Raw genomic sequence first — 26,703 nt, forward strand, 5'->3', positions numbered from 1 at the left:
ATCTACGGTCCACTCTCTAGGGGTGCTATTTTGTGTGTTTAAAGGTGGCTCCCAGGTAAGCATACCTAGATTTGGAAATCCCCAAAATGACCTTAAAGGTCCAAACCCTATCCAGTTCATCATTGAATCTGCACTCACACCACAAGGAGAACTCACATTCTAAAGGGACAGATCTTCCCACATTTGAGTTTGGGAGAGTCCTCTTTGGGGTTTTTGACTTGGCTGAAACAGTCAAATTATCTCCTACATTCCCTGTGGAACTGGGATTATATATAGAGAGTCCAGGACCAATTGTAACTGGGACAGTGAGGGCATCTGGGACATTAGGAGCTATGAAGGTACAGAGGATACAAAACCCTGGGTTGCTTCCTATGTGAGTTTGATACATATTCATAGGGGTAGCTCCCATCATACTAGGGTTCACACTTACGGGTGCGGTAGCCACTCCAGAACTTCTGTTTATATTAGTGCTTCCACTTCCTATTTTTTCGGTCTCATTATAGACTATGGGCGTTCTGCTACAAAACACATTTAGAAGAATGTCACTAAAGTCAGTATCACTGTTTTCCTCTCTTCTTCTTCTCTTTCTTTTAGATTCTCAATTTCATCACCCAGTAATGCAGGATATAACTTAGCTCCCTCTATCATGTCAGTTCTCCACTTCTTCTGCTCTGCATCCCACCTCTCATCAGCGTAAGTATGCACCGCCTTTCTTGCACTTCCCTGATACCTCTACTCTCTCTAGCATGAGATGCATGTGCCCAAGCATTGAGTGTTTCAAACTGTAGGTCTAGGCTGTGGTTTCATCTCATAAAATGCTCTCCTTCAATTTTCAATAATTCTCACATTGAATGTGCCATAGCGTGGAAATGCACCTTCTTTCTCAGTGATCTTATGCGATTGTTTAAGCCAAATACAAGTGTGGAGCCCTACGTTTATCATATAATGACCCGCAGAATCCTTGGGCGTTGCCAGGGCCAGACATGCTACCGGGCGTTTTAGTGTGCTGCAAGCTGGGGGCTGATTTTACTGTGGTGGGGCTGATTTTGTTGATGGGGATCTTGGTGTGCTTCTAAATAAACAAAGCAAAACAAATGGTTTTAAGCACATGCTGGTCCCTATCAATGAAATGAGCTCCCAGCTTGACAGCACACCAAAACGCCCAGTAGCCAGTCCGGCCCTGGGCGTTGCCTCTTTTCCTTCTCTAACGGATATCATCACAACTCCCCTAATCAAATCTTGTATGACATAAAAACATTTCATTTTCAGGTAAAATAATCCCTATTGAAATTTTTGTTTCAGTGCATGAAATAATAGCTTACCCAACAACCAATTCCAGCCCGTCACTCTGACGTAGACAACCAATAACACTGCACCTTTGCTCTGACTGACCAATCTCAGCGCAGTACACCATGACATCAATCTCACTCACTGCAGCAGCTCACCCTCCTTTACAATTTGCATGAGTGTACTCTCCACAGCAATATGCATGCAAATAAATACAAAGCAATTACAACAAATAACCTTATCTGCTCCACTAATGAAATCAACAGTATTCAATCATCCAAGAAATGGTTCGGAATAAGACTTTCTGACCTACTCAAACACACTCGAATGGGACCTCAACCTGTGGCAACTTACCCCAATTAGTACAGCTTCCCCTTGCTCAAAAGGTCCACTACACTAATCACACCTCACTTTCACACAAAGATAAACGTCCCTATCTCAGTTGTGCTGTTGACAATGTCTCGCAACAGATATCACAAAACTTTATCAGACAACTACAAATCAGTGTCTTCTACACTTTTTACCACCATATCGGGATCGCTCTGCCTCATCAGACCCAATAACAACTTCAACTACTCCACGTTAAGCGCCATATTAACATGACCGTAAAAACATCTCCGCTAAACATCACACAATATTCATGAACACTGCATGCTAAGCACAACCTATTAGAAACGGAAACCCTATTAATACTCACACCTCCACTGTTACAACTCTTTCTCGAACTGCTGGAACTCATCCAATCCTCCAAATCAAAACATGGGCTCTAGGACTGGGATTGGGTCTGAACTACTGTAACAAATTATCTTAACTCCCCCTATCCCAGGACCTAAACATCCTCACTTTACTACCATCTGCTAGAGCACTGAGCCCTGCGTTCAGCTTTCCCTGCAACAGACCTGTCTAGGAGCCTAAGGAATAAACATCATCCACAAGTTCATTTTACAGTGCAACTAATTTTGGCCACACATACAGGGCTTAAAGTCAGTAGATAAGATTAAGAATGTATTTATTACAAATCCAGAGCCAAACTGATATACACTAATCTCAAAAATACATTGTAAAAATACAGGATCACTACTGACAGATAAAATCGTCTAACAAAGTTAAGTCTCAGCAACAGAAAACACATAAGAAACTCAGGAATGGTAATGCAGAAAAGGAGAAATAGAATTTGGTGATAAGAATATGATTTGCATTCTTCTTGCCTAGGCATGAGTAAATCTAAATGACCTAAACTGAGCCTACTGCACCGGGCTGTTCCATCTCAGTTGCAACTGTGTTATGAACAAAGACAGGTCGACAAAGCAGTGACTGTCTGAAGTGGCGGAGGATCTGTCCCGCTGTCTATTCAAGGTGGTAGTGATCTGAGTGACTCGGACTTAGCTCAAACATCTGTCTCCTCAGGGGATTCTGCAGAATCATTGCCTAAGATTACTCCAGGCACATCAGAGAGATAATTTATTTAAAACTGGTAGAACACTAATGTGATTGTTTGTAAGGTGTGTGTGAAGGGCTCAAATTGGAGGTGGGTATCCTGTTTGAATCTGGCAGATGGTGTGCTTCGAGGCAGGAAATTGCCTCGGTTGGAGCCCCCCACTTTATGTTGGTATTGTGCTTGTTATGCATGTATGTGCGTTGGATGGAATCCAACAGGTTTGGATGGGTAGTCGTTTGCTCCTGATCCTAGGGAAGGGGAGTTGGGTTAGTTGTATTAGGTTTTGGATTTTAGGTAAAGTTGCCCCTGTCTGCTGCTCTCGGATGGCATGGGGTGTAAGTTGGGCCACCGTTGTGTGGGCTGCAGTGGTTTCCACCCTTGCGTGCTGAACATGGCAACACCCATGATGTACAACTTAATCTCTTGAAGCATTCAGAGTCTTAATAGCATTTCTAAAATGTAGAAGGTGCACTCCTATCTTAAGAGGCAGGGTACTCTTGTAGCCCTACTTTATGAGACCCATTTTTCTAGGTCTGAAGGATTTGCTTTGCACAAGAGATGGTGGAGCCAGGTGTATGCCATTAATTATTCAGCTTTTGCCAGGGGTGTTTTGTTATGGGTCAGACCTGGGGTACCCTTTCAGAAAACAGCTGAACTTGTGGATCCGGATGGTAGGTATGTAGTCATCTCAGGGAGGTTAGCTGGTCGAGGCCTTAATATTGTTGGAATCTATGCTCCAAACACAGACCAGGGGGATTGTTTTGCAGACCTGGCTTTTCTGTCTCAGATCATACTATTCGGGTGGATTTTAACTGTTTTGCAGATCCTGTACTGGATCGTTTGCACCCGCCCATATGGGGCATTTAACACTGTCCCGGTCAGACCGTATTTTCTCCACATCGCAGCAGCAGTGGGGTCTGGTGGACTCTTAAAGGCGACTGCACCCTGTGGTATGCGACTTCTCTTTTTATTCAGGTTTACATAAACTTCTTGCCTCGCTTGATGCATTTTTGTGCTCCCAGAATGTGCCTTGTGCGGTCCACTGTCTTGAATACTTGTGTAGAACCGTTTCAGATCACAACCTGGCATTAGCCTCTCTGAATTGGGAGCATGAAAGTCCTTGCATTCTAATTTGGCGGCTGCGAGTGGAGGCCCTGGATGATCTGGTCTTTAAACACAATATAGGAGAGGCCATAAATGCCTCTTTGGCTGACAATGCGTGGACTGCTACATCCCCTTTGACTGAGTGAGATGCATTTAAGGCAGTCAGAGGTCAGGAGTTGCTGTATGGCCGAAGTGGTTTAAAAGAAACTCCAGGATCTTGAGCAGCAGAGGCCAGGTAAGGCAGCACTTAAATATCGACTGCTGCAGGCTAGGGAATTACTTACAGCCCAAGTTGACTTGTGTGCATGCTGAGAATAATAATACAGGTACACTTTTGGCGTAGCCTATAAACCAAATGTCAGGTACTCCTTGGTTTTGGAGCTTGACTTGGACGCTGGTGAACCTATATATAGACAATCTGCCATAAATGCAAGCTTTCAGCAGTTTTATACTTCTCTCTTACCTACTGATGCCATTAAGGATTTCCTGGCTCCTAGCCACCTGCAGGTACTTTTGCAGGATGATGCAGAGGATTTGGAGGGTGATATCACTATACATGAAGTGAGAGCTGCAATTAAAAGCATGGCACTCAGGCAGGTTCCTGGAGCTGATGACATGCCTGTGAATTTGTTTGCAGCTTATGTGGACAGCCTGGCCCCTAAACTTGTAGAACTTTACTCTACAGCTTAGAAATTAGATAATTTGATGGTGTCTGTATGAGCAAAAAGTACAATTGATGGACAGAATGCAGAACAATGTCATACATTCACCCCAGTACAGAGATCTTGGCCTAAATCCATCGTTTCTTTGCTCACCATTCCATTTCAGTTTGCACCCAGACATGTGCAAATCAGTCTTGACCCTGCGCCCAATGGGACAGTCCAGCCTAAACTGCCAGGCCAGGTCCTCCCTGGACTGGAAACAATCATCCTAGGACCCGTTTCGGGCTTTTAGCCCTCATCAGCCAGGATACTCCAGTGGCATGGAGAGCATGGGACCCATGTCTGGGCATACCCGTACCACTCAGGGTGATAAATGCAAAAAGATCAATTGATGGCCAGAATGTAGAACAATGTCATACATTCAGCCCAGCACAGAGATCTGGGCCTAAATCCATTGCTTTTTTGCTCACCATGCCATTCCAGTTTGGACCCAGCCATTTGCAAATCAATCTTCACCCTGCACCCAATGGAAGAGTCCAGCCCACAGACTGATTTGCATATGGCTGGCTCCAAACTGGGGTGGATTTAACCCAGATTCCTGTGTCTGGGGGTGAATTTTTGCAATGTACAGCATTCCGTCCATCTATTGTTTCTTTTGCTATGTTACCCTAAGTGGGAAGGGTATGCCCAGACGTGGGTCCCGTACTCACTACACCACTGGATTCAACCTAGCCTGGCTGATGAAGGGTGCTGCCCTGAAACCAGCCCCAATTGTCAATCAGATTCACAATATTCTCCTTTAAAAGCTTCACATTAAACTTTTAAAGATCGCTATTCCTGTGCCAGCTGCTGATGAGCATGAAAACAATCCATTCTGCACAGCAAAGTACGCCGAAACAACTATTTTTTTGTCCCTAACTTAAAAAAAACAGTTATCTTGAGGCTATCCTGAGCCATGATTACTGGTTTTAGTAAACTTAACTTTCTAGTTGGCCCATAAACAGGATGAGCAAGCAGTTTGTATTTACATTGGAGGGGCATCTTGAAACTTGAATGGTTTCTGGTAAATATAATGGTTTCTTTTAGAGGCCACCCCTCTTAACTTCCAAACCAACAAGGCCAACCTCTGTAGAGGTAGGCATCTTATTGTTCTTAGAGGCGGCAGAGGGATCCTCCAGTGATGGCAAAATGCAAACATTTTATACAGGGGAAACCTGGAGCAGCAAGGCTGAAACCGCACCAGTGCTATAACCTATGCTTCTTCCCCTCTTAACTCACACGAGTAGCTGAGGAATGAGAGGAATAGGAGGGAATTAACATAAAGGTTGATTAGGCCAAGGGGCAGAGTGAAGATCTAGCCCCATGCCACTGGATACTTATATCAAAGAAAAATCCTCAGAAGTATCTTCTCATGATGCAAATAAATCTATAAAGGGCTTACCAAATCTTTAGCATATCTAGGCAAACACTCAAGGAGTCCGAGTCAGAGTTTTGGATAAGGTAAACATTATGCTCAGATTGTTTGAAATAACATTATCCACTCCTCTGATGTGCACTGCTTTCAGGGAGAGGAACTGATTCTCCACCCATCCCCAATCCTCACTGCCACTAGGTTTAGAGAGTCGGCTCTTGTTCCTCCTGGTCTATTTATATACAACACTGCTGATGTGTTGTGTGTCGGAATGACTACATGATGATTGGCACAGTCTGGCCTTGAAATGTGGAGAGAATTATCTGTGATTTTCCAGGTGTCAACAGTTTTAAGACCCCAGACTGTCCTTCAGTGATCATCTCCCTTGAGCATCCTGTCCAGCATTGTTGTCTCTCATCCTCCAGAGCTGGCATCTGTTGTAATTACTGTCTCTGGAGGGGACTGGACTGGAAACCCCTTGCTGAAGGGCTCTGTTTTCAGCCACCATTGCAGCTGTCCTCTGATCAGGTCTGTTACTAGAATCTCCTTCTCTCAATCCATAGAAAATGGTCTCCAATATTTTGCTAGATGTGCCAACAGTGGTCAATGGTGAAGCCTTGCCCATGGCACAAGAAAAAATACAGGACGTTATGTGTTCTATACCTTGAGCCACAACCTTGTTTGGGCTTTTGTCTGGAGTACTATAGAATTGAGTGCCCCCCTTAATGGTGTTGCGCTCTCTTTTGGCAGGAACACCAAGCCAATATCATCCTGAATTGTGCTCCAATTAATAGTCTGTTCTAAGAAGGGTCTAATTTGCGTTTTCCCCAAGTTGATCAGCAGACCATGCTGTTGAAGGCAATCTTTAATTATGTCCCACCCTTTTAGCACTTCCACCTTTGACTAGGCATAGAGTATAAAGGGCTTACCAAATCTTTAGCATATCTAGGCAAACACTCAAGGAGTCCGAGTCAGAGTTTTGGATAAGGTAAACATTATGCTCAGATTGTTTGAAATAACATTATCCACTCCTCTGATGTGCACTGCTTTCAGGGAGAGGAACTGATTCTCCACCCATCCCCAATCCTCACTGCCACTAGGTTTAGAGAGTCGGCTCTTGTTCCTCCTGGTCTATTTATATACAACACTGCTGATGTGTTGTGTGTCGGAATGACTACATGATGATTGGCACAGTCTGGCCTTGAAATGTGGAGAGAATTATCTGTGATTTTCCAGGTGTCAACAGTTTTAAGACCCCAGACTGTCCTTCAGTGATCATCTCCCTTGAGCATCCTGTCCAGCATTGTTGTCTCTCATCCTCCAGAGCTGGCATCTGTTGTAATTACTGTCTCTGGAGGGGACTGGACTGGAAACCCCTTGCTGAAGGGCTCTGTTTTCAGCCACCATTGCAGCTGTCCTCTGATCAGGTCTGTTACTAGAATCTCCTTCTCTCAATCCATAGAAAATGGTCTCCAATATTTTGCTAGATGTGCCAACAGTGGTCAATGGTGAAGCCTTGCCCATGGCACAAGAAAAAATACAGGACGTTATGTGTTCTATACCTTGAGCCACAACCTTGTTTGGGCTTTTGTCTGGAGTACTATAGAATTGAGTGCCCCCCTTAATGGTGTTGCGCTCTCTTTTGGCAGGAACACCAAGCCAATATCATCCTGAATTGTGCTCCAATTAATAGTCTGTTCTAAGAAGGGTCTAATTTGCGTTTTCCCCAAGTTGATCAGCAGACCATGCTGTTGAAGGCAATCTTTAATTATGTCCCACCCTTTTAGCACTTCCACCTTTGACTAGGCATAGAGTAGCCAATCGCCCAGTTACAGAAAGATATTCCAGCCATGCAGATGTAAAAGTGCCACCAATGGAGATTTCATCTTAGTAAATACCCTGGGGTAGACTTGATCCCAAAAGGCAATATCTGGAATTGAGAGTGCTTTCTTAAGGCAAAACGCCTGAGGTTTCTCTGATGTCCACTCACAATGAAAATGTGAAAATAACTGTCCATCAGGTCCATCATTCTCATAAACGAATTGCTTGGAATCAAGGTGATTATCCTCTGTATCATCTCCATTTTGAATGGAATTCTCTTTATTCACTTGTTTACCCCTCTTATTATCTATTATGAGTATGATTTACCAAGTAAGTTTGTGGACCAGGAAAATGATTGAGTACACTCCCCTGATCCTCTTTTTCTTTGGAACCAGGATGACAGCGTTTTTCACTCTCAGAAGAGTGGTCATCAATGCCTCCTTCCTGATCAGATCTGGCGTAGGAAAGGAAAGAATCGGCAGAATTCAACTGAATTACACTCAAATTCTGCCAGATTACACAGAATATCGGTAACGGGGAGAAGTGGGTATTTGGCGCTATTTTCTTAGCACAAAATACACCCTTGCATCCAAAAATGGTGTGAAGATGCATTCTGTGGCAATAAAATAGCGCGCCAAAAACAACTCAGCACCCTTACATACTCTCTTGTGATTCATGCAGAGTATGCAAGGAAACCATCGCAGAGTGGTATACAGTGGTTTCTAAACTTTCAAAACCACTGCATACCACTCTGTAATGCATACCCCTCGGTGCCCCTACATATTCTGCAGTGATTACTGAAACGTATGTAAGGTCGCCTAGGGGTATGCACTGCAGTGATCTCTAAACAGGGCGGGAACAGGAAACAGTTTCTCTAAATTAAAAAATTTAAAAAAAAACTGCTGTGTTTTTTAAACTTCTTCTTCCAACCAAGTTTTAATAACAACAACCACTGCAAATTAATTTTGCCGGCAGGGTGGATAAATTTATAAGTAATTCTGTATTTCACGAGTAATGTGGAATTACTAAATTCCTCAGATTCTGCAGGTTGAATTAAAAATTCCGCCCAGGCCTAATCTCGTTGCTCTGGTGTAGAAATGATCCCTGTCTCTAATAGAGTTTCCAGAAACTCTTTTCAGGTATCCTTCCTTTACTACCTTATGAACCCACTCATCTGAAGTAGATTTTTTCAATGCTAGCTGGACACACCTTATTCTTACTCCCACTGGCAGAACCAAGCTTTTCTCAGTATAGTCAGGAACACTGGTTTCTAGATGGAAACACAGACTTCCTTTTATGGTCTCCTTGATTTTTGTTCCCTTAGCCTCTTAGCAAATGAAAACTGGTGCAGGGCTGTTCTTCTTTACGTTTAGCAGAAAGAAGACTTTGAACCAGGGGCCCCAATATTCTGACAAAAAGAAAAGGAATATTTATTCTCTTTGAAGATCCTGTGTAACAATTCTTCCAAATCAGTACCAAGGAGCCTATTTCTATCAAAAGGCAAGTGCAAAGGCACAGATTATTGTGCCACATATGCATACCACTCCTTCAAATAGAGATTCCTTCTGGAAGAGCTTTTTCCTTTCACCAGGGCAAGTGCCCTAACAGTATCAAAGGAGATGTCAGATAAGATTTCCAACTGAATCTCCAAAGCCTTTAGGAGCGAGGAACACTGCTTCTTCCTGCATTGCTTTAAAAATACTTGTTATGTCAAATATAATTGACTGCTCAATGTGTGCACCATATATCCCAACACACATTTGTAAATGAGCTCATGCTAAATCATTCTTTAGGGCTAGGTCAATCTTTTTCTTTGCCTGATCCTTCAACATCTCCTTATCAATGTATTTTTCCACAGGTTCTCGAAGAATCAGTTCTGCATCATCCTCCTCTGTCCAAGCTGACAATATCAGAATATGTCATCAACTGGAGGCACTGGTTTAGGAACATTTAAACCAGACATGGTCTCCAGAACAATCCTAATAATGTTGTCCTCCAATGAGCCTTCCTCCTTCCTAGGCTTCTTGCTTCTGGAGGGAGAAGGGTGGCATGAGGAAGAATCTGTGTATCTTCTTGTGCTAGAATGTTTACCCATCTTTCTAGTAACGTTCTGCCAACAATTTTCAAAGAAAAAACAATTTGATTTCCAACAACATCTGAGTTGAACTGTAAAAGTGTATCAACTTGCATCTGTTTAACTATGCAACAGATGTATTTCTCTAAACATGCTATACTTGCGGTGATATTGACACACAACATAAGACCCCCTCCTACATGCCATATGTGTCAGAAGTGTGTGATGCACCTATCTCCCCTGTGGGAGACGAAATCAAAAGCAGGTCTACATGCACATTACAATCATACTCGGTTGACCGCATGTAATCAGACCCACCTCCTTCAACAGATCATTCCAGCAGTGGGTAAGGTAAGGTAAGGTAACGTTTATTTGTGTTTATTTTACAAAATTATAAAAACAGCAGTATGTACATTTAAAAAGCATTTGTACTTAAGCGTATCAAGTCAAATTAGATTAAAAGTAAGAAGTTGGTTGAGATCAGTTCGTGGTTGTCCTCTGAGACGTTTAATGTTCCTCAAACACTGTTTAGTCTTTTCTTTGTCAGATCAAAGAACCTCACGACCTGGCAGTTCAATTTAGTGTTGTTGGTGTTAAAACACAGTTTGACTGCCTGCCTGCAGGTCTGAACGGCGTGTAGTTTAAAGGAAGGTATTAAGAAGTTGTGCCTCAGGTTCCTTAGTCTAGGACAGATGCAGATCACATGAACGATGTCCTCCTTGGCGATTTTACACAGGCGACACTGCTGTGATGGATTTTTTCTTTCCCAGGGTGGGAGATGGGGGAGTATGAGGATTATGCCTAGGCGTAGTTTTAGCAGTTTTTCTTTAGGTTTCCTTTTCATACCAATGTTAAGGTAAGCTTGCGGTTGTATTTTCCCATAGTCACCCAGCGTTATCCTGCCGTGCGCCCTGTTTGCCAGGTCCTGCTTGTCTTCGATCACTGAGACAATGCGTGCCGATTTTTTGGCGATTTTTTTAAGGGACAATAGATCTATTGATGTTTCCCAGATGTCAGTCAGGCCTAGAACTTGGAGTGATTCAAAAAGGTAGTCTCTGGGCAAGGATTTAGGTTGACAAAGTAGCTCTTCCCATTCGTTAGAGCTTAAGGAACCCGTCTCTGCAGTGCGGATCTTGTGCCAGCTGGCTACTCACATGCTCCGCCTTTCTATGGTTTGTTTGAGGATGCCGAATTCTAGTCGGATTTGAGCTGGAGAGACGTTTTTTGGGAGGTTGAAGATGGCCCTATATGTGTTATCTATGACTGTATCCAATAATGCGGCATCCTTCCCATAGAGCAATTCGCTACCGTATGTAAGGGTAGGCTGTAGTTTAGCATGCAAAATTTCAAGGAGAGGTTTAAAGGTGAGATCAGGGAGTTTGGCCTTTAGAGGTTTTAATGCCAGGTAGATCGTCGTCGCCTTACCTCGTAAGTTGTCAAGTTGTACCCTAGACATGTTTTTGGAGTCCAGGATGACTCCCAGGTACTTATAAGCGGTCACCCAATCAAGCTGTTCTCCATTCAGATGCTAACAGAGATTCCTTTTTTTCCTGTAATTCACGGCCATGACCTTTGATTTGCTCAAATTTATTTGAAAGGAGTTTTTTACTGAAAAGGTGTGAATTACGTTCAAGAGGTGCTGAAGGCCCATTGTTGTCCGACTTATCAGCACCAGGTCATCCGCAAATAGGAGATTGTAGAGGGTGATTTTCCCCAATTTTGGTGCGTGATAAGGGCATTTGTCGAGGGACCCAGGTAGGTCGGCTAAAAAGAGGTTGAATAGTAGTGGTGCTAATACGCACCCCTGTTTTAGCCCTTTTGTTGACCTGATGGCGTTCGAAAGTTGTGTACCTGCCCCAAGTTTAATTTTGATCCAGGTATTTGAATGGAGCATTATTAGCACATCTAGGAGGGGTTTCGGTATTCCCCAATTGTTCAGTTTCCGCCAGAGTTTGCTACGATCCACATGAACGAATGCCGCGGTATAATCGATGAACGAGAGGTATAAAGATGACTTGATCTCTTTTGCTGCTCCCATCAGCAAGGACAATGCTATGATGTTGGTTGTGGTCCCTTGGCCTTTGGAGAAGTCCGTTTGGTTAATTGGGATGATTGAGTTTTCAGATGCCCATGATGATAGTTCCTTCAGGATGAATCCAGCGAAGTATTTTGCCTCCACATCTAGTAGGGCAATGAGCCGATAGCTGCTGGGGTGCTTCTTACTACGGCGTTTGTATATCGGGCTGATGACTGACCTGTGCCAAGACTCTGGAAGAGTCTGGGTGTTTCTTATATTATTAAATGTTGGTGCCAACGATTCGCTCCAAAATCCATGTCTGATTTATACAGTATTGGTGGTATGCCATTTGGCCCCGGAGCCCCAGTGGGTCGCCCCCCCCCCGATATTTTTCGTTTGATGTCTACTGGCAAGATTTCGTTCGTTGGCAAGATTTCGTTCATTGGGCCTAGCTCGAAAGCCTTTGCAGGGTCTTCATCCGTATTAGATTTATCAAATTTTAATGAGCTAATGGCTCCGTGCACACACTTTCCTTGGGTTTCTATGCCTGTGTGGTGGTTCGACTTTCCTTTTGTTCTCGACCTTGTGGCTTTTGTGCAAGAATTGTTTGTAAAGGCGTCCTCTATAGTGTCATCGTTGTTGAAATGCGTCAATAGGTATTTTGTCCATACCTCTTCTGAAATGTATGAGTTTTGAGCTAGGTGATTAGGGTGCTGTAATCTTTTGACCATTTTCCAAAACTTGTAGCTGTTTTTCTGTTTCCCTTCATAAAGAAGTTTTACCCACAGGTCTTCATTTCTTAGTTTCTGCTTTTCCCATTTCAACCGCTTGAGCTGTTTTTTTGCTACCCATAGGTCACTTTGTAGGCTCTGGTTTGTTTGATCCTTTCACAGTTGTCTCAGTTTTTGGTTTATTTGTAGTTTTTGTGTTTTCATTTCTAGGGTTGGTTCGTTTGAATTTCCCTTCCCTTGACGTGAGTTTTTAGGCATAATTATTTCCATTTTCTCTCTGATGGCAAGTTTAAAGTTTCGCCAAACATCCGACACCTTAGTTGAGGAACTGCCAATTTCGTTGAAAAGGGTTTTCGCTTTGCAGCTTATGGAGTCAATATTGGCGGCATTGCACCGTAGCCGCTTTAAGTTTGAGCTGACTTCTGTGTCGGGCCTATAAATGGCGCTGTTTCCAGTTGACAGTTTGATCTTAATTTAGCCTCTAAAGGCAAGTGGTCACTGAGGTCGCTCGTCCCTATTCTGAAATTTGTCACCCAGAAAAACATGTTTAGAGATATAAACATGTAATCGAGATGATTCCAGCAGTGGGCCCCTTACCTCATCCATAGCAGCATCTCCCAACCGACAGCTACATTCCGCTCAGGCCTTTCCTTAAGGGGGAAACAATCTTAAATTCCTCATATGTGTTCCACCCTACCGATAGGCTGCACATCCTTCTCTCTTTGTGTCTGGCACAAAGTATGCATGGGTGCAACCACTGAAGATTAAAGCCCAGCAGGATGTCCCTTGTCCATGTTCCCATTCTGGTCAAGACCAGAGAACAAAATAGAAAGTGTTGTGGGTAGAAGGATGCTTATAGCACCAAGGACTTCCTGTCTTTCATCTTTGGCTGAGGTAAAGTAATGACTGGGATGGGGATATGGGACATAGGGATCATGTATAGTGAAAGGCTTGGGATACTTCTGTGGCATTCCTAAATATAAGTTAAGCTGAAACTGCATTTTGATATGTAGTTTGATAGCAGTAGGAAAGCCAGCCTGTGCAAGCAAGAGAATGAGCGAGAGTGTGTGAGGGAGTAAGGGAGACAAAGAGAGGTAGAGGGAAGAGATGCATAGAGAAGATAAAGAAAGAGATGGCAAGAGGGAAGGACATAGAGTGACAAACAAGGATACAGGGGAAAAGAGAAGAGAAGAGAAGAGAAGAGAAGAGAAGAGAAGAGAAGAGAAGAGAAGAGAAGAGAAGAGAAGAGAAGAGAAGAGAAGGGAAGAGAAGGGAAGAGAAGGGAAGAGAAAAACAGAGTGGAGTGAGACGGAAGGAAGAGAAAAAGAGACAGTCAGAGAGGGAGAGACAAAAGGAGAGAAAAAGAGGAATAATAGCAATTCTCCTATTAACATACAGAGAGAATCTTGATTTCATTAAAGTCAACAGAGGCTAGCATTATGCAATAACCTTTTATTACTGCCCCACATGCAGCCCTTTAAAGAACATGTGTTACATCATGAATACAACATTTCATCAAGAACTTTAAGACAACATATAACATCATGTGGACTAGGCATCATCCTCTTAGAGCACGATGAAAACCATGAAATCAGTTTATTTGATGCCTTCAACTCTAATTGCACTTGATAAGGAGAAGACTGTCACAGTGACAAGTTATCTGCAAAAAATGGAAAGAATCAGGTGATACCAACTGGAAAAGAGTTAAGCACATTATCATAGAATATGCTAACAAGAAATATAATAGATAATGATAATGAATATTTTACACAAAGTATTTCTAAACACAACAAGTTTTCCCTTTACCCACCTGGGTGTGGTGGGTGAGATAATGCTAGCCTCCATCGTCTTTAATGAAATCAAGATTCTCTCTGTCTGATAATTGGAGAATCGCCATTTCATTACAAGACCGGAGGCTACTATTATGTATGCTTAAGGCTTTTCAACGACAAACTACTCACATGCACCACAGGCATAAGGTAAAAGCTTGCAAAGGTGGAGGCATTCAACCAGTCTGCGGCTTTCAATATATTGGAAAGTGAGCCTCCGGCCCAAAACACTTTGCTGGCTATCGTACCCCGGGAAGAGTGTGCTCCAAATTTAGACAAATCTACTCCTGCTTTCAACATGACTGTTCTTACCCTCATGAAATGGCAGCTGTAGACACCGCCTTATAGGGTTTACAAAGGATATTAGTAACTGATCTTCACCATCTGGTCTAACATCAGTCATGCTATGTTTAAAGGCTTTCATGCAATTTACAACACACAGTTTCTTGTAGTCAACAAAATACGGATAAAAAATATTTTCAGACATTGTTTTGGATCTTTTCCATATTGCAAAATGCCCTCCATCTGGAGAGTAGTATCTATTAGAGATCTTTAATGCCTTAACATCCGATACTCCTCTAAAAGATATTAGACAGAGTAGGTTTGCTAATTTGATAGATAGTTGTTTTCTGGAAAGATAAGGATTATCAGGCGATAGAACAAATAGGTTGAATGTAAGGTTAGCATTCCATAACAGTTCATATCTAGCTCGGGAAAGGCGTCTAAGTCTTATTCCCTTCATTACCCTGTAGATTAAAGGGTCACTAACAATTGAGTAATAATTTTTTATTGAGTGGCCTGCCGATAAGCCAGATCTGTAACAGTTGACTTTTCTATAACATAAACCTGATCTAAATAAACCTGCGAGGTAGTTCACTACATCTACTACAGGAGCATCCAGGGGATCCAAATCCATTTCAGGCACCAACTACACCACTTCCTCCTTACTCCTGTGTGTATGTACCTTGTTCCTGGTGCCCACAACTCATCCAGTAGGCTTTTAGCATCTCCTGAAATGCCTGAGTATCTGTTAGATCTCCTGAAATCCTCCAAGCAAGGAGATTCATGTTTTTTCTAGAAGAAGAGGATACTCTTCCCCTTCTTGTCCTTGTAAAAGGCCTAAGCTCCCTGCAATCAATTGTGGTACATCCACTGCCAATGCCATAACTCCCGTAAACCATACCTGGGTATTCCAAAACAGAATAATTAAGACCATGCAGCATTGCTCCATCCATACTTTCAGTAATACCCTCTGAATCAGTGCAAACGGAGGTAACGCTTAAACATTCTCTTTATTCCAGTTTTGGACTAGAGTACCACTGCCAGGGTTTTGGAGTCTGGTCTCCAACTGTAATACCGTTCTATTTGAAAAGTTAGCCTGCTGGCAAACAGGTCCACCTGAAATTGGTCCCACAGATTCTGAATCTTTTTTAAGTACATTGGGTTCAGCTTCCAGTTGCTTGAATCCCCTAAAAACCTCGAGGGCCAATCTGTACTTGTTTTGTGATACCCAGGAATAAACTCTGCCTTCTACAGGACTTTTTGATTCCAACAGAAGTACCAAATCTTCTTGTCCAGCTCTGCAAGTATCCTTGACCTTGAACTCCCTAAGCGGTTGACATGACAGACAGCTGTAAAATTGTCTAGTCGGATGAGGACAACACTGTTTCTTAGAGGGGATTTGAAGCTCATCATAGTGTTCAAAACTGCCATTATTTCTAAACAGTTTATGGGAAGTGAGAGATTTCCTCCTGAGACCACTCCCTCCCCTGTTTCTATTTCTCCTAGTTTCTCACCCCGGCCCAGGTTGCTTGCATCTGACTCCACGGTATGATCCAGTTTTTTTCCAAATATTGCCTTGCCATTCCAACTGTCTAAATTGTTCCACCACGATAGGAGGTCTTCCCAAGCTTCCTGTGACTAGGGAATTCTGTCTTAATACCACAGATCTTTCTTCAAACCCAAAGATTTCAGTCTTTGTAAATCCCTGTAGTGTAGGGGGCCCGGGGAAACTGCATGAATCGAAGAGGATAGTAGACCAACCACTCTTGAGAGTTCGTGTAAGGTCACCATGTCTTTTGATAACACATAAGCTACCTCCTTCTTTGTTTTGGGCAATTTCTTTAGTGGCAGTTGTAGTTGGGTCATAATGGTATCTACCTGAAACCCCAGGAATTATAGATTTTGCGTGGGGGTCATTATGGACTTCTTGACATTGATAATAAATCCTAATCCCTCCAAGAATCCACTGACCATTTCATGTGCTTTAGCAAATCTTCCTGATTTTGTGACATCAGTAGCATATCATCTAGATAAATCTCTAATTGTACGCCCTTTCCTATTAAAAAAGGCGACCACTGGTCCTAGAACCTTGGTGACGAGAGGCCAAAGGGGAGGTAACACAACTGGTAGACTATCCTTTTCCAGGTGAACCTTAGATATTTTTGTGAATGTTTGTCCATAGGAATTGTGAAATAAGCATCCTTGAGATTTAGTTTCCTTACTCTGTAGGATATATCTTAGAAGGTGGATACCCTCTATTTTTAAATGTCTATAGACTAGAAAAGTATTTAGTTCTCTTAAGCTTATGACAGAACACCAGCCTTTGTCTTTTTTCTTCACCAGGAAGATCGTGCTCACAAAGCCCTGTCCTGGGTTTGTCACTCTGCAGATAGCCCCCTTGAGTAACATCTGACTCACTTCTGAATCTACTAGAGCAGTTTGTTCCTGATCTAAGACTAACTCTCTGGGTTGCTGTACTTGATAAGGTGTTAGGTTGAATTCTATCTCAAACACCTTCATAGTATCTAGCACCTAACAGTCCTTTGTTATTGATGTCCAATTTTTGCAAAACAAGCACAAACGTCCCCCTACCTTTGAATGGGATGAACCAGTGGGGGATAAGACTCTTACCTTGCAATCTAGGTCCCTGGAATCTGCGTCTGCCACCACCTAGTGTGCGAGTGCTTTGACCTCTTTGTGGGAAGAAGGAAATATTGTTTCAGCTGAAGTATCTTTTGTAACCATGTTGTCCTTATTGGTAGTAAAGAGACCTACGTTGTCTGCGGCTGACAGCTAGTCCCATCTTGTCAGCCATTCCAAAAATTCTATCCGTGAACATGCTTCTCATGTTCGTCTTGGCCTTACTAAAGGCTGAGGTCGAGACATACCTCCCTATTTCTCATCAGGATTCATTGAGAATGGATACTCTTCATTATCTGTTTGAAAACTGAGGTCTCTTGTGCCATGAAGGTCACTTGGTCTTCTTGTGCCACAAGGGACACTTGAACTATTTGCACCAATATGGCTGCTCTTGACAGTTGTGCCGCTGTGGACACCCAGGTCATCCGTAGTGCACAGGCAACCTAAGGATTGCACCCATTCTTTTGCAGCACACAGACTACCAGAGGCTCATCACACAAGTGTTTTGTCTTTTTTAAGGACTTACCTTCTTTCTTTGTTAAAGGATTTTCCTCCTCAGAGAAGGTAATTAAGTCTTCCACTGCCTCTTTTAAGGAGGAATTGAATTGTTTTAAAAAAGCTCATTAGTACATTTTCATTAAGGGGTGTATCCTCACCCTCTTGTATCCCATGTTAGACATGTTCATGCCAATTTTTTCAGGGGTCTTATATCAGTATTTTAAATCCCCTTTTTTTGTGCCCGTTAAAGTATTTATCTGTTTTGTTACCCTCATTGTCGTTTATGGTCGAGTAATGAATTTGCTGTTAATCTCTTGCGCTGTGTGTAGTCATGGTAACACACAGTGCAAGGTATTTTTTGGCTTAATCTTTTTTCTATTATGTTTTTCTCCGTCTCCCCTTTGTGTGTGTCTTCACACGCGGGAGGGATTGGCCTGGTTCTCTTCGGGTCCAAGCAATCTTTCTTCAGTTTGGAATGGGGTCAAAAGCACGTTGTGCGAACTCAGTTCCCTGCTTTCTCCTTGTATCTGGAGAGGAGTCAGAAATCAAGCTCGGCCAAGTACAGGCCAAGGGGAGAGCGGTTTTGTCCCTATGGCCTGTCTTTGGGACCCCGACAAGAACGGACAGGTGTTTCGGCTTGCCTGGCACAGCGTGACCGTGGCTCTGGAGGGCTCAGTCGCCGTAAGTACAGCGTTCCAATGATGCTGCCTATTATTTAAGGTATTTTGTTGAGACAGCATAATATTCTGTTAATTGGTGATTGAATGGGGAAACCCAACAAGAAATTGGAAGTTTGGGAATACCAAAGAAGCACCACTTACCTGTTTATCATAAGTGAAAGGCTGTGAAGTTGAAGGGTCAAGTAAAATTATGCAAATACAATATACTTTATAAAGCCCACCAACAGTATCATCTACCTTCCTTTTGGCTGTATATGTTAAAAGGGTTTATCGATAGCAAAGTCATACAATGTATATAATAAAGTTCAGAGTTAAAGAAAACTAGACTTAACTGTCAAGGGGCAGCGGATAAAAGAGGATGATGGCTAGAAACCATGACATTATATGTTGTTCTAAATTTCTTGATTGAAAGTTTTATTCATGATGTAACACATGTTCTTTAAAGGGCTGCATGTGGGGCAGCAATAACAGATTATTGCATAATAGTAGCCTCCAGTCTTATAATGAAAACAGAGCAAGAAATAGTGAGTAAGACATCAAAAGAGAAATTTTCTTCTCGTTAAGCATGGGATGCAGTTGGATTGGTTGCTCCAGGCAACAAGTCCCATAACAAAAGTTAAAGGATATTTAATTCTAATAACTTGCCTGTCATTCCTTTAAAACAGAAAGGCATTAAATCTTTTTTAAAGTATTAGTGGAAGGGCAAGTAAGAGTGAAAAAGACTAACTTAATGACCATGAATAATTCAGCAGATCGCTATTGATTTATTCATAATAATAGATCAAAATTTTAGATAGTAAACTGAGCACATCATGCTATGGAAAAGGAACAAGTAATATTCAGATACAAAGCACAATTGAATATAATTATACGAAATTTGGCAGGACGCTATATGTTGGTACGCAGATCGTACTGTTGTGATTGATGTAAATCTGTTCATTAGTTTTAAAGATATTAAGCGTAAAACAAATTTGTATATATAGGGACGCAGATTACCCGTGGATTTACCTGTAGGTAACCCACAGATTCACTCATAATAGCAAACTCCTGATTGGCTGTTCTCACCTTCACAGAAAAGTTGCATCCACCATTCTGTTTGCTGGGGAACGGTCACCGGGGTTTCAAAAGTAGGCTCAATTATAAATGAAGGCATCCGGTAAAGGTTTCCTGACCCCTTGTGTATGTTTACAATGTTGGGTGAAGACGTATTTTGGCCATGAAAATGCCCCAAAACGTTTTATTGATCGTTTGTGAACTCCAAGAATAAATTGCAGGGCTCTGCATGGGTCTCGTGTAACTCTAGAGCGAATCTACAGATTTAGTGCGTCCGAAAAAATAAACACACACACACACACATATATATATATATATATATTCACTGAAAAAACCAAAGGTTTCAGAGACGTTATAGTTAGTTGAACATTTCACTTGTACAAAACCAAAGAAATGTGGCCATTATAGTTAGTAGAGATAACTATAACTCACGCCCCCGCAATGCACTGCTGATAACATCACATATTACATCATTCATGACATGGTCAGTGACATCACTGATGACATCTCAAATGACATCACTGATGACATCATCCAGTGACTGTGTGTTTGTATAAAATTCAAATATGTTTTATATATATGCCAAGGTGTATTGAAGAATATGAGTGAGTGTATAGGTGTCTGGATGGATGATTTAGTAGGTGCGTTACTGACTGTATAAGTGAGTGATCAAATGTGTTTTACTGAATGAATGGGTTAGTGATTGATGCAGACATTCACACAGTTTAGTTTGTCAGTTGGTGTGTAAGCCGGTGCATTGGTTGGTGAGTAGCTAAATGAGGATCTATATGGGTTATTTATTGGTTGCCTGAGTATCTGTATGGGTGCCTGAGTGTCTGTGTGGGTGGGTGGGGGGTGTGACTCTGTGCATAGATGTGTGAGTGGATTATTCACTGAGTGTATGAGTTCAAGAGTGCATCTGTGAAGGGCAGTATTGGTGGGTGAGTATGTGTATGAATGTGTTGGTAAGTGAATGGATGCCTCAGTGGTACATGTGTGAGTAACTGCATAAGTGAAAGGCAGCATATCTGAGTGCTGGAGTGTATAAATGTCTATATGACTATAAGTGACAGTGGGTGATTATGAGAGTGGCTGTATGGATCAGTGTGGGTTTATATTAGTTATTATGTGAGAGTGTAAGTATATGTTTGAATACGTGAGGTGGTGTGGGTGCAACTGTATAGGTAAATTTTTAATAACTTGACTAATTCAGCCATTCCGAGCACCTGGTCCACTAGTATTATCGTGCCCATTTTTTAAAAAGTAGATCGATCCAATCCTAGTTGTTACCGACCAATCTCTCTGATAGATGACACCTTAAAAATCTTAGGGTGGGTCGTCTTCAACAAAATTAGGACTTAGGCTGAAAAGGACCACATTTTAAATCAGTGCCAGTTGGGTTTTAGGAGCAAATTGGGTACAGTTGGACAGTGTCTGAATTTAAATCGTATCCTCTGTAAATATACGATAGCAAAAAAGTCACCTATTTATTTGGGCTTAATGGACCTCACATCAGCATTTGATTTTGTCAATAGGTCACGCTTGTGGGTGGTCCTTTTAAATTATTGGTTGGACGAGACCTTGGTTTATTTTTTGGCACATTTGCACAGGGATTTGAAGGCGCAGGTTAGGATTAGTAATAATGGGGAGGTCTCAGGGGAGATTTTCATCGGTAGAGGGGTCAGACAGGGATGTGTACTCGCCCCTCTACTTTTTATTCTCTATATAACCGATTTACACAATACCCTGTCAAAGTTGACCAATGACGTCCCAAAAATTAATGGCAATATACTCCCCTCGCTCTTATACGCAGATGATGTGGTCATCATGGGCCACACCCCCAACGCACTTCGCACTTTAGTCAAGGGCTTTGTGTCCTTTATGGCTGATTTGGAGCTCTGTACCAATTTTAAGAAATCATATATAATGACCTGTGGCCCGAAAAAACACTGTATTAATTCAATACCCTCTGGCAGCGAATCCCTATCACGCACTTGCACTTTTCCTTATTTGGGACTAGTGTTTTCTGAGACAGGATCCTGGCAAGCTCATGCTGCCCACAGTAGTAGCAAATTTTCTAAAGCGATCAATTCTATTCTGAGTTTTCGGCAGCCTTAACAGCCAGAGGTGGTATCACCTTTAATGAAGATATATAAATTGCAGTGTATCCCGATGGCCACATATGGTGCGGAAGTCTAGGGATTCACAAACTGCAGCAGGATCCAAAGGGAAGAAAACAGATTTTGCAGAAAAATCTTGAGGGCCCAATTCTCTTCACCAACCTATGTTTGTCACAAGGAACTAAATTTGTGTTATATAGAAGATTTTATCAGGTTGCGCCCAGGTATATTCTGGTTAAAAATATGTCAGAACCCTGCAGCAACCCTAACAAGAGAGACCGTAGTAGACTGCCTTAAGTGCGATAAGGGTGGTTCCAAACCCTGGCTCTCTGCTGTCAGAAGAAGCTTAACCAGCGTGAATCTTAAACACGTCTTTTTAAATCCCTCATCACTTGAGAATATGAATAAAAGATCACTCATCGGGGTACTGTATGAATCTTACAACAACGAAAGACACGCCACTGAGTGCCTCAAACCATCGGTTGCCAGGTACATGCCCCTCCTGGAGGTCTACGGCCTCCAAAACCACATGCTACCTAAATATCTTTTGAATAGCATTGGGCGCTGGAAGAGGAGCCTACTTTTTCGCCTCAGAGATGATACAATAAAATATTCACTTTGTTTCCCTTTGGGATTCAATAACAATCTCGAGCAGATGCCTTGTCCATGTGGCACTGGCAGCAATCAAACGGTGGTACACTTTTTATTGTTCTGTAACTTTTATGGAAAATATACAAAACAATACTTGATCCCGTATTTCAAGGCAGCAGCCATTACTGATCACAAAACAGCGTACCTCGAAATCTTACAACTCGGAAGTGATGACTTGACCTTCTGAGTAAGCTCGTTTCTGCAAGCGGCAGTACGCTCATGTGCCACCATGGGTGACTTTTAATGTGACAAAAGCACCTAATGATGCTCAGGTGTACATAGCTATTATCATCTTTTAGTTGAATATTAACTAAGGCGCCACCCCCTTAGGTGTGTAAGCTTAAGCAAAATCAAATATTTCTGCACTATGCCGCGGATATTGTTTACATTCCAATCAAACTGCATTTTACCTCAACATGGTGCTGCTGCTGGTATTCACATTTAACTATAATTGCACTTTGTTGTTAATACTGTTTACATTCATTGCACTTTATTATAATATGATGTTGTTTTTAAACATTATTTTATTAGTCTATTTATTTGCTAATTTTTAATATGATAGTGCTCTCGTTTATTGTGCTTTTTCATACACTGTTTACTGTGGCAATTTTCTCCATCAAACCTATGTATTTTAACCAGTCGCAAGCACCGTGGATTCATATAAGATTTTAGTTGTGAATCTACATGAGATTTTTATATTGTAATATATTGTATTTTCTTGCTTGGCAGTGATTGAATTGTGCTTTTATGGATATTTGTATCCGAATAAAGGTTGAATTGAATTGAATTCAATTGTATAGGTGAGTAAATGGGAGTGTGATTGATTCTTTGCATGACTAGGTGTGTGAGTAACTCTATGGATGAGTGGCGGTGTGTGAGTGTCTGTATAGATATGTAAGTGCATATGATAATGCCGTATTGATGGTTGACTGCATGTATGAGTGACTTATGGGTGGATGTGTGTGTAGACCTAGGAATTAGTGAGTGGACATGTACTAACTGGTATTGGTGTGTCTATGGTAACGAAAATGGTAGTTTCTAACTATAATGTTCCTAAAACCTATGTTTTTTGTGAATTTCCAAGGTTTTTTAAATGTTAATTTCTAATTATAATGTTCATAAAACCTATGTTTTTTTCAGTGATTTTAAATTATCATTCCATCTCAACCTGGTGAAAACTGCTGATATCGCCAGTTTTCCAGCGATAGCTTCCACAAAAAAAAATCACCACAAATAGGAGCGACAACTAACGCTAATGATATGCAGAGGAGGTGTCCCCTTGCAAAAATAACACAAAAACACCACTTCCTGGTATGTTCAACACCCAGCCAAATCTGCGATGCAAATCAAAAACAGGCGAAAAGCCGCGTTAGCAGTAAGAATTTAACATCTGCCTTTTACTGGTGTAAAGCAGGAGGACTATCTACAGTATGAAAGGTAGCCCAGCCCAGAGATACATCTGAAGACCAACACATGTCATAGAGCTACTAATCAAGCAGCTCCAAAACCCAGGAAGGCAACAACACCCAACACCACCACCCCCAGGACCTTCCCGCCCAGACCACCCCCCATACTACCACCGAGGCAGCGCAGAACAGGACAGCGGACCTTCCCAAAACGGCATGGCCACTCAGCCACACAATAGCTGAATGTTGGGAGATGTGGCAACCAAGTATGTGTGAAGGACGCAAGTCACCCATCAATAACAATGCACACAATGCCAAGTGTAGCGGTGATGTGCTGGACAGACCTCATTATGCAGAGCACAGACCTCTCCATGTGGACATATACTGCTGGTGCTTGTAGTGTTGTGGACAGTGGATGCAACCATGTTACCTCAGGCAGCAGGGAAGATCTTATTCACGTAGCTGTGTTGTCCCCTCCTGTAAGCGGAAGCGGACTGGGCTGGTCCAACACATGCCACTCCAGTGTAGGAGTGTGAATAAATAGGCCGGGGTTCTGGGTGTGGTTCACTTCTGGGAAGGCCAAGGCATCTGCCAGGGCGGCAGCCCTCACCCTGCCATGAGGCCGCCACCACGACCGCCTGCCTCCTCGACATAGGCCCCCAGCGAACCAAGCGGCACAGCACCACAGAGTTATGTCTGTACAGACTACTGCCTTCGATGTACACTGCGGACAGCAGGGCTCACAATTCAGATTGAGTCGCAATTACAGATGACGCAGTCCAGTAGGCAACAGCCATTGCTACCAGTGCGAAAAACCACCACTGGGTATGGACTCCCAACAGCAAGGCCAAGCCACTGACTTCTATTATACAAAAAAACGCCAATACTGTATCCCTTATTTCTTTCCTGAATCAACTCCACATACGATTAGAACAATATGTGTGATCACAATTTGTTGTGTGAATGAATCTATTTTATTTTCATTAACATTTTTTTCATCATTTTGGTTATTTTTCACCAATTTCAAGTTTCAAAAGCAATATACAAAAACATACAAAAACATTAATCCATAATTTATAAAACAATCCCTTCTACCCATTCATATACATACTCTCAATAGCTTCGGCTCTCAGTCATACTATCTCCCACATACACACACACACACCACTATTATTTACACTTTTTAATACAATATTCACAAAATGCCATAGACCATATTATTTGTCAAGATCACAATAATTGAAAGAACATTTCAATTTTCTTATGGCTCAAAAAAACAAAGGGTCTACGCGTTTCGAACTCTCGTTCGATTATGGAGTTCTCAATAGGACCATGTGCTTTCAACCCAAAAAGCCACTCCTGATGCTGTTGGCCGTGAATGGACTGCACCAACAAAAACGGACGCACAACTAAGATGGACTCCTAGCAATATACATCCCGGCACATCCCGGCTTCAGCTCTCAATCATACTATCTCTCACATACACACACACACCACTATTATTTACACTTTTTAATACAATATTCACAAAATGCCATAGACCATATTATTTGTAAAAAAACAAAGGGTCTACGCGTTTCAAACTCTTGTTCGATTATGGAGTTCTCATCAGGACCATGCGCTTTCAACCCAAAAAGCTTGTGTCTTTGTAATAGTATCAACTACGACGCTGAACAATATTCTTTTGTCAGCAATCACACATGCAGAGCCCAGCCTTTCTTAATGGTGGCCGACCCTGTGTGCCGGGATGTATATTGCTAGGAGTCCGTCTTAGTTGTGCGTCCGTTTTTGTTGGTGCAGTCCATTCACGGCCAACAGCATCGGGAGTGGCTTTTTGGGTTGAAAGCACATGGTCCTATTGAGAACTCCATAATCGAACGAGAGTTCGAAACGCGTAGACCCTTTGTTTTTTTGAGCCATAAGAATATTGAAATGTTCTTTCAATTATTGTGATCTTGACAAATAATATGGTCTATGGCATTTTGTGAATATTGTATTAAAAAGTGTAAATAATAGTGGTGTGTGTGTGTGTATGTGAGAGATAGTATGACTGAGAGCCGAAGCTATTGAGAGTATGTATATGAATGGGTAGAAGGGATTGTTTTAGAAATTATGGATTAATGTTTTTGTACGTTTTTGTATATTGCTATTGAAACTTGAAATTGGTGAAAAATAACCAAAATGATGAAAAAAATGTTAATGAAAATAAAATAGATTCATTCACACAACAAATTGTGATCACACATATTGTTCTAATCGTATGTGGAGTTGATTCAGGAAAAGAAATAAGGGATACAGTATTGCTATCAGTGCGGCACACCTGGAGCACGCATCATCGCAGGCTGTGCACACGCTGAATGCTTCTGGTGCCACTTACTGTGCAGCCCAACTCAACGCTACGTGGGTGTGGGCCCTTGCTGACCGCTGCCTCCATTCTACCATGTGTATGTATGTATGTATGTATAGGCATTTATATAGCGCACTACTTACCCGTAGGGTCCCAAGGCGCTTCGACCGCTGCGAAACCCTTCCTGGCTTCCCTGAGAGATGGTCCCTTAATGGGTATCTCCAGGGTGAGACCAGGCATCCCCGGCGGTCTGGTGGGGCCGTTAGTGAAGATGAGGCAAGCTAATGCCCAGAGTTGCCGAGTGTGATCGCTGATCAGAGTGGGCACCGAGGCGAGAGAATTATCGAGTCCGCTGACCCTGGTCCAGAAACCTGCCGCGCCGGGAATCGAACCCTGGTCCCGGGCCGTCCTCTGCTCTCGGGTCTGCCGCCCCTAACCAGTGAGCCACACTACTTCACTCACTCACTCACACACGCTGAATGCTTCTGGTGCCACTAACTGTGCAGCTCAACTCAACACCACTTGGCTCTGGGCCCTTGCTGACCCTGCCTCCGGCCTACACTGCGCTCATCAGGGCTCACAATTAAAATTGAGTCTTGATTCATTAATTGCAGAGTCCAGTAGTCAACTAACTATAACGTCCCTAAAACCT

Source organism: Lissotriton vulgaris, chromosome 3_1 (genome assembly GCF_964263255.1).
Source record: "Lissotriton vulgaris chromosome 3_1, aLisVul1.2, whole genome shotgun sequence".
Classification (NCBI taxonomy): Eukaryota; Metazoa; Chordata; class Amphibia; order Caudata; family Salamandridae; genus Lissotriton; species Lissotriton vulgaris.